A 6676-nucleotide genomic window follows, 5' to 3' on the forward strand; every position below is an offset into this window, starting at 1 on the left:
TATATATATATATATATATATATATAATCAAAATATCTTTATTTAAACAGTGTAAATGTGCAATAGAATAATTCATCTACAATAAATATAGGTAAACGCAAAATACGGGTATTTAAATACTCAAAGTAGTATAGTTATTAACATCAGCTCGATAGTTGATTATTATGGTCAAACAGAGCTATTATAAAGTAGGTTTAGATAAATAAAATTATCACATCAGATTTATTCATAATTCTATAATACCGCATGTAGCTAGAAGAATTTCCAGTATCTCATTTAATGAACATACATATGATAATAAATCCCAGTTCTATAATGATGCTGTAAGAACATTAAATATTTGAAATCTTTTGAGCATGACATTGATAGTTTCACTAATGTGAAAACTAGAGGCTATAATTCAAATATTATCACTCACAACATGGCGATAAATAAGAAACCTATATTGAACCCTAATAATATTGATAAAAAATAGCGGGAAAGATCTATCTATCCCTTAATACTATGGCAATATAAATAATTGCAAGCTATTCAAAGTTAAAAAAAAAAAAAAAATAGACAGCATGCTTGTATATGGTTTAAATACGCTTGCAGCATAAATATCCAAATCATTATCTCGAAAGTGTTCCTTAAAATTGTTAAAGAGAATTTTAGATCTCTGCATAATATAATAAACTTTTCAATAGAAGCAGTTGGTAAGGTGTATACAATTTTTTAAAGGTATTTTGATAATGTGAAAGCTAAGCATGTAATCTATGATAAGCACCATAGACATATGCGAAAAATTGGAAAGGAAAAATTTAAATGCTAGTGACAGCATTAGCAACAGGAGTGCCCCAAAAATGGGTGTTAACTTTAGTAGAACGTTATAATTCCAAATTTAAACCTGTAAGCGCTGATAATCGCCTGAAAAATTTACGGAAAAGTGAAAACTAATAAAAAAAAAAAAAGTAAATGGTAAGGGTAGCATTGTTCGTGTCCACCAATTCTTTTGTTTCTTTTAATTATTTTGCTATCTTAAAGTTATGTTTGTTTTAAAGGTTCTAAAAGGGTAAAAGTGTCCAATAGCTGGCCCTAATTGGGTTGCCATACTCTACTAAATATTTGAAGCTAAATCTTTTAGAAAAAATACCAAAACAAAAGAGGCTAAATTGATGATTATAGCCAGATTTTCACAAACAAAAAAAGCCAAATTAGAAAAACCAATAGTGTGTGTGTAAATATATAGACATTTATCTATTTTACACGTCATTATAGTTATATTTTGTGTGCTTATGTAGATTAGTGATGTTTTAAACTGACACATTTCATATATATTTATAGATTGAAAAGTTTAGCTTATAAATAATCGCATGTTTTTTATTATGATTTGTTTAAAAAAAAATATGGAATTTTATTAAAAGAAATATGTTTCGGAAATAAAACAGTTGGACAAAAATAAGTTTGTTTTATTTCGTTCAATAAAGTTTCATAATTTTTGTTTCAGCATAATAGTAAAAAGACAAAAATAATTGGAAATCGAGAGCTAACCTCTTCAATTTAGTCCTAAAAATTTAATAAAAGAAATATGTTGTGCAAATAAAATTGTTGGCGAAAAATAAGTTTGTTTTATTTCGTTTAATAAACTTCCGTAACCTTTTTTCGGCATAATAATAAAAAAATGCAAATACTTAGGAGTTAATTTGTTCAATTTAGTCCAGAGTTAATTACACGTCATTATAGTTTTATTTTGTGTGCTTGTGTAGATTTGTGATATTTCAAACTGACGCATTTTATATATAGTTATATAGTGAAGAGTTTTGCTTCCAAAACATCGCATGTTTTTTTATTACGATTTGTTTAAAAATATACAAAATTTTATTAAAAGAAATATGTTACTGAAAGAAGTTACTAGAGAAATCTTAATGTAAAAGATGCAAATATTTGGGAGCTAAACTCCTCAATATATAAATATATATGAAATTCGTCGGTTTGAAACATCACCAATCTACACGCAGTGTGTTTAATGGTATAAAAAAACGTCGATCACAAGGGTTATTCAATGTATTTGTTGTTTTGATGAAGATGTCTTAATATGTCTCTTAGTGACGCCATCTTTTAATATTAGTAAGCATTCGTTTATAAAGTAAAGAATTGGATTCTGGAATATGCAAATTTTCCGAGCTCAACCAATTAGAATGGACGGACTTTGACGAGTGAGCCTAAAATGGTGTTCGATAACTACATAAGACAGTGGCTGTTAGCCTAGATGTATTGAATTTGCATGTGGATCTGTTGTTGCAAACCTATGATACTTTTGTCCAGAGGGGAATTCCTGCAGCCAAAATATTACATATGGAGAGGATATATATATATATATATATATATATATATATATATATATATATATATATATATATATATATATATATATATAATTATAAAACTCAAATGACCTTGTAACGATGTATGTAACCCACTTTCCAGTTTACGACATCCGGTTGTGCATGTGCACATGACCTGCGCACTGAAATATTAATGTTATTATTTCGAAATTATTATTTTACATGGGAAGAGTGGGGTTTAAAATAACTTAAACGTAATACAGAAATGAACGATGTAAACAAAAAAAAAAAGCAGATATATCAAAATTTGAATTTAATTATAATAAGTATTATGTTATCTGTTCAGTGCACATTTACCTATAAGTATGGCCAACCACTTATAATTCAGTAACTGTAATTTTTTTTTCAAAAATAATCGATTATAATAAACAGAACGACTCATAGAAATCTATCGATATTCTTTTTTCATTTTAATATACTTTCATAGAAATGTTTATGTTATGTCAAAAAAAACTATTTTCTTTACGTCACAAGTGTCACGCTCATACATGAATTCCAGAGCTAATATGACATACTGACCCAACGGGTCACGGGTAGTCTAGTATATAAAACATTAACATTTACCTGGCTAAGGATAGGTAAGTTTGAAAGCCAATTTCTTAAAGCCTTTGAACACATCTGCATGTAAATTCGGCATTAAACCAATGGTGGTGGTGGTCGTGGTGGTGATTCTTGCATTTACTGATCATTAAATCATAAAAGACAGTTGCGCATTTTCTTTTTTCTTTTTGTTTTCGTTTTTAACGAATCTAGTAAATGATAAACAGGAAGGGAAATACTTTTAACGCCCATATTCCATATTTCCTTTGCGATGTTTCCCAGAAGATAAATATTTGGGTGAGGCTGGCATGTTTTCCCGGCCTAAATAAAATCTCTGTTTGATCATCAACGAAGTTATATTCATAGGTCAGTCTTATTTGTTCGCTTTTCTTGAAAACATTTCATATTTATTTTAGGTTAAAGAAATAATTTGTATTCATCATCATCATCATCATCATCATCATCATCATCATCATCATCATCATCATCATCATCATCATCATCGCTGTACAGGTCTTTTTTTATCTTTCTTTCTTTCATATATATTCCTATCACATCATCCCATGTTTTCTTTGCTTTTCCCCTGTGAACTGACTTCGATACCTCAACTGTTCTAAGCACTCTCATCAATTCTTTAAATGTGAGCATACCAACAGAGTTTCACATATCGTTTTTTTTTAATTATTTTTTTTTATTTAATGATAAAGATATCTCACTGCTGATGCAATTCTCTATCTATATAAAAGCAAAGTACGTCCAAGGATGGAGTACTGCTGCCATATCTGGACAGGAGGTGCTAAAAACAGCCTATCCTGCTTGGCAGAGTACAAAATAGACTTCGTGTCTTAGTGGGAGATGCCCTTTTCTCTTCCCTGCAACCTCTCTCCCACAGAAGAGACGTTGCGAGCCTGTCTTTGTTTTATCGTTATTTCCGTGGCAAGTGCTCATCTGAACTCCAATCTCTATCCCTCCTTGCCAATCTTTCACAAAAAACATCTGTCTAGTTGAAACCACTGTCAATAATTTTCCCCACTCCTTATCTGTGCCTAAATCAAAACGTAGATTCCATGAACAAAGTTTCTTTCTTAGAAGTGCAGGCCTGTGGAACTCTGTTCCATTTGCCTGTTTCCCACCTGACTATAACTTGGAAGTCCAACATATACAAATTCCTGATAAACCGCCCCCTTAAATAAGACACTTTATCAAATTTCCATTACTAACAATTAACGCGCTATTATCCCACTGATTACTGTACACGCAATAACCCTTATTCCCGAGTGGCTTCCAGGCCTTGATAAATGGTGATTACCATGTAAAAAAAAAAAAAAAATTTGAATTGGGTGATTTTTATTTTCATTGGATTAACTTTGGTCAATTTTTTCCTTTTTTTTATTATTGTTAGCTCATACGAAATGATTTGATGGATGGTTAGAAAAGAAGCCATACATTGTTTCAAATATATGTATAAAGCTCTAACAAGACCTGCAGCATAATCACTTTGATGCACTGGTTTTCATTAGATCACCAAAGTTAAACGATGTTGAGCATGGTCAATACCAGATGGGTGACCATTTAGGAATACTAGGGTAGATGACATATACCCCATCTACCCTGACAAAGATATACATGAGGCTCGGATCTGTGTGTAAATCTGATATTCCATAGAAATTTCACTTTTTGTCCAGTGTGAATACCACAGCAGTTATTATCGGATACATATAACAGAAACCTCATATACACTATTGCATTCAGGTCAAAAGAAAGGCCTATAAATAAGCCTGTCGAAACAAAAAAGGAAAAAATGACAGTTACAGGGAGAAATTGATAAAATTAGGATGAACTACTTTACTAAAGACAAGAATAAGAATTGATTTAATTGAAACTTTCTAAATAATAACATCTTAAATAAAATAATATTTTGATATTTAACACTTATCTAGTTTACGAACCAATCTCCAGCAACTTTGCATCAACATCTTCCAACAGATTACATAATCAACTGAAAGATGCCGAAGCAATTATCCAATTAGCTGTCAGAAGACAACAAGTTTCAACAAAAGTATGAAATTCGTTAAATCAATAAAAAAAATTTTAACCGAAAATAACTTCAAACATTCTATGTCAATGTGAAATTCCTTCCCCTTTCCGCATGTTAAAAATGGTTTTCTCAATAGAAATCCATTCTTAACGTAAGAAAAAGGTGAATGTTGCATTTTGAATTCATCGTCTGACAGTCTATGTTTCAGCATCTTCTATCTGCTTACATAACCTACCAGAAGCTGCCAATGCAAAATTGCGAGAGTTTGAGTCGTAAACTTGCTATGTACATAATATTTGTCATTGATCTGGAAAGGTGTTGCCAAAAATTTCAAAAACTAGATCTATGAACCAATTGAATCTTTTTTTTTTTCTTTTTGCTAATGGTGTTATATTTTTAGAAAAAGTATGCATAAAGAGTAGTGGTTGATGGGCAGAAATCAGAGGCCCACAGTATTAATGCTGGAGTCCCTCAGGGGTCCATACTGGGCCCAACTCTCTTCCTGATCTACATCAATGATCTCCCAAAACACATACTAAAATCTTTCGTTGACATCTATGCTGATGACACGACTATCTATGGCAACACATCAAAGGCCGTAAATGATGATGTTCTCTCTGATTCTCTCTCCTCTGATCTTGAGCATGTGGTACAGTGGGGGAAGAGGTGGCTGGTTACCTTTAATGCATCTAAGACCAAGCTCCTATCTCTACATCATCAATGCTCTGATCCTCATCTGGCATCAATTGAAATGGATGGCTCTCGTCTAGGGGAGGGCCCATGTTTTGATAAGCTTCTGGGTTTGACTTTATTCCTGATCTTAAATGGAACATATACATCAACTCTGTGGCCAAGGTCACTGGGAAAATTGTGGGATCCTTCTACCGCTCCAGAAGATATCTCACTAATGATGCAATTCTCTATATATATAAAAGCTAAGTACGTCCAAGGATGGAGTACTGCAGCCACATCTGGGCAGGAGCTTCTAAAAACAGCCTATCCTGCCTTGACAGAGTACAAAATAGACTTCATAGCTTGGTGGGGGATGCCCTTTTCTCTTCCCTGCAACCTCTTTCCCACAGAAGAGACGTAGCGAGCCTGTCTTTGTTCTATCATTATTTCCATGGCAAGTGCTCGTCTGAGCTCCATTCTCTGGTCCCCCATCACCGATCTTTTTAAAAAAAACACCCAACTAGCTGAAACCACTGTCAATAATTTTCCCCACTCCTTATCTGTGTCTAAATCAAAACGTAGATTCCATGAACAAAGCTTTTTTCTTAGAAGTGCACGCCTGTGGAACTCTGTTCCGCTTGCCTGTTTCCCTCTTGACTTCAACCTGGATGTCTTCAAGTCCAACACAAACAAATTCCTGGTGAACCGCCCCCTTAAGTAATGACACTTTATCAATTCTCCAATACTATTACTACACTATCCCATTGATTACTGTACACACAATAACCCTTATCCATTGGGCCTTGATAAGTGGTGAACTCCATGTAAAAAAAAAGAAAAAAAAAAGCCCTACGTCCCATGTAAGATACTTGTTCTTCATACACAATGCATTAATCACTCGTACTGTAAAAAATAAATAATGCTTTAATCACTCATACTGTAAAAAATATACAATGTGTTAATCACTCATACTGTAAAAAATAAACAATGCGTTAATTACTCATACTGTAAAAAATATACAATGTGTTAATCATGCATACTG

The 6676-nt window shown here is 32.5% G+C and overlaps 1 pseudogene; it reads left to right on the top strand.

The window, feature by feature from the left end:
* Positions 1-4356, top strand: part of LOC145280916 (kinesin-like protein KIF3A pseudogene) — a 17239-nt pseudogene extending 12883 nt beyond the window's left edge.
* Positions 4357-6676: the final 2320 nt, after the last annotated feature.

This window comes from Euprymna scolopes, chromosome 1 (assembly GCF_053919585.1).
Source record: "Euprymna scolopes isolate OS-2025 chromosome 1, ASM5391958v1, whole genome shotgun sequence".
In the NCBI taxonomy this organism is placed as follows: Eukaryota; Metazoa; Mollusca; class Cephalopoda; order Sepiida; family Sepiolidae; genus Euprymna; species Euprymna scolopes.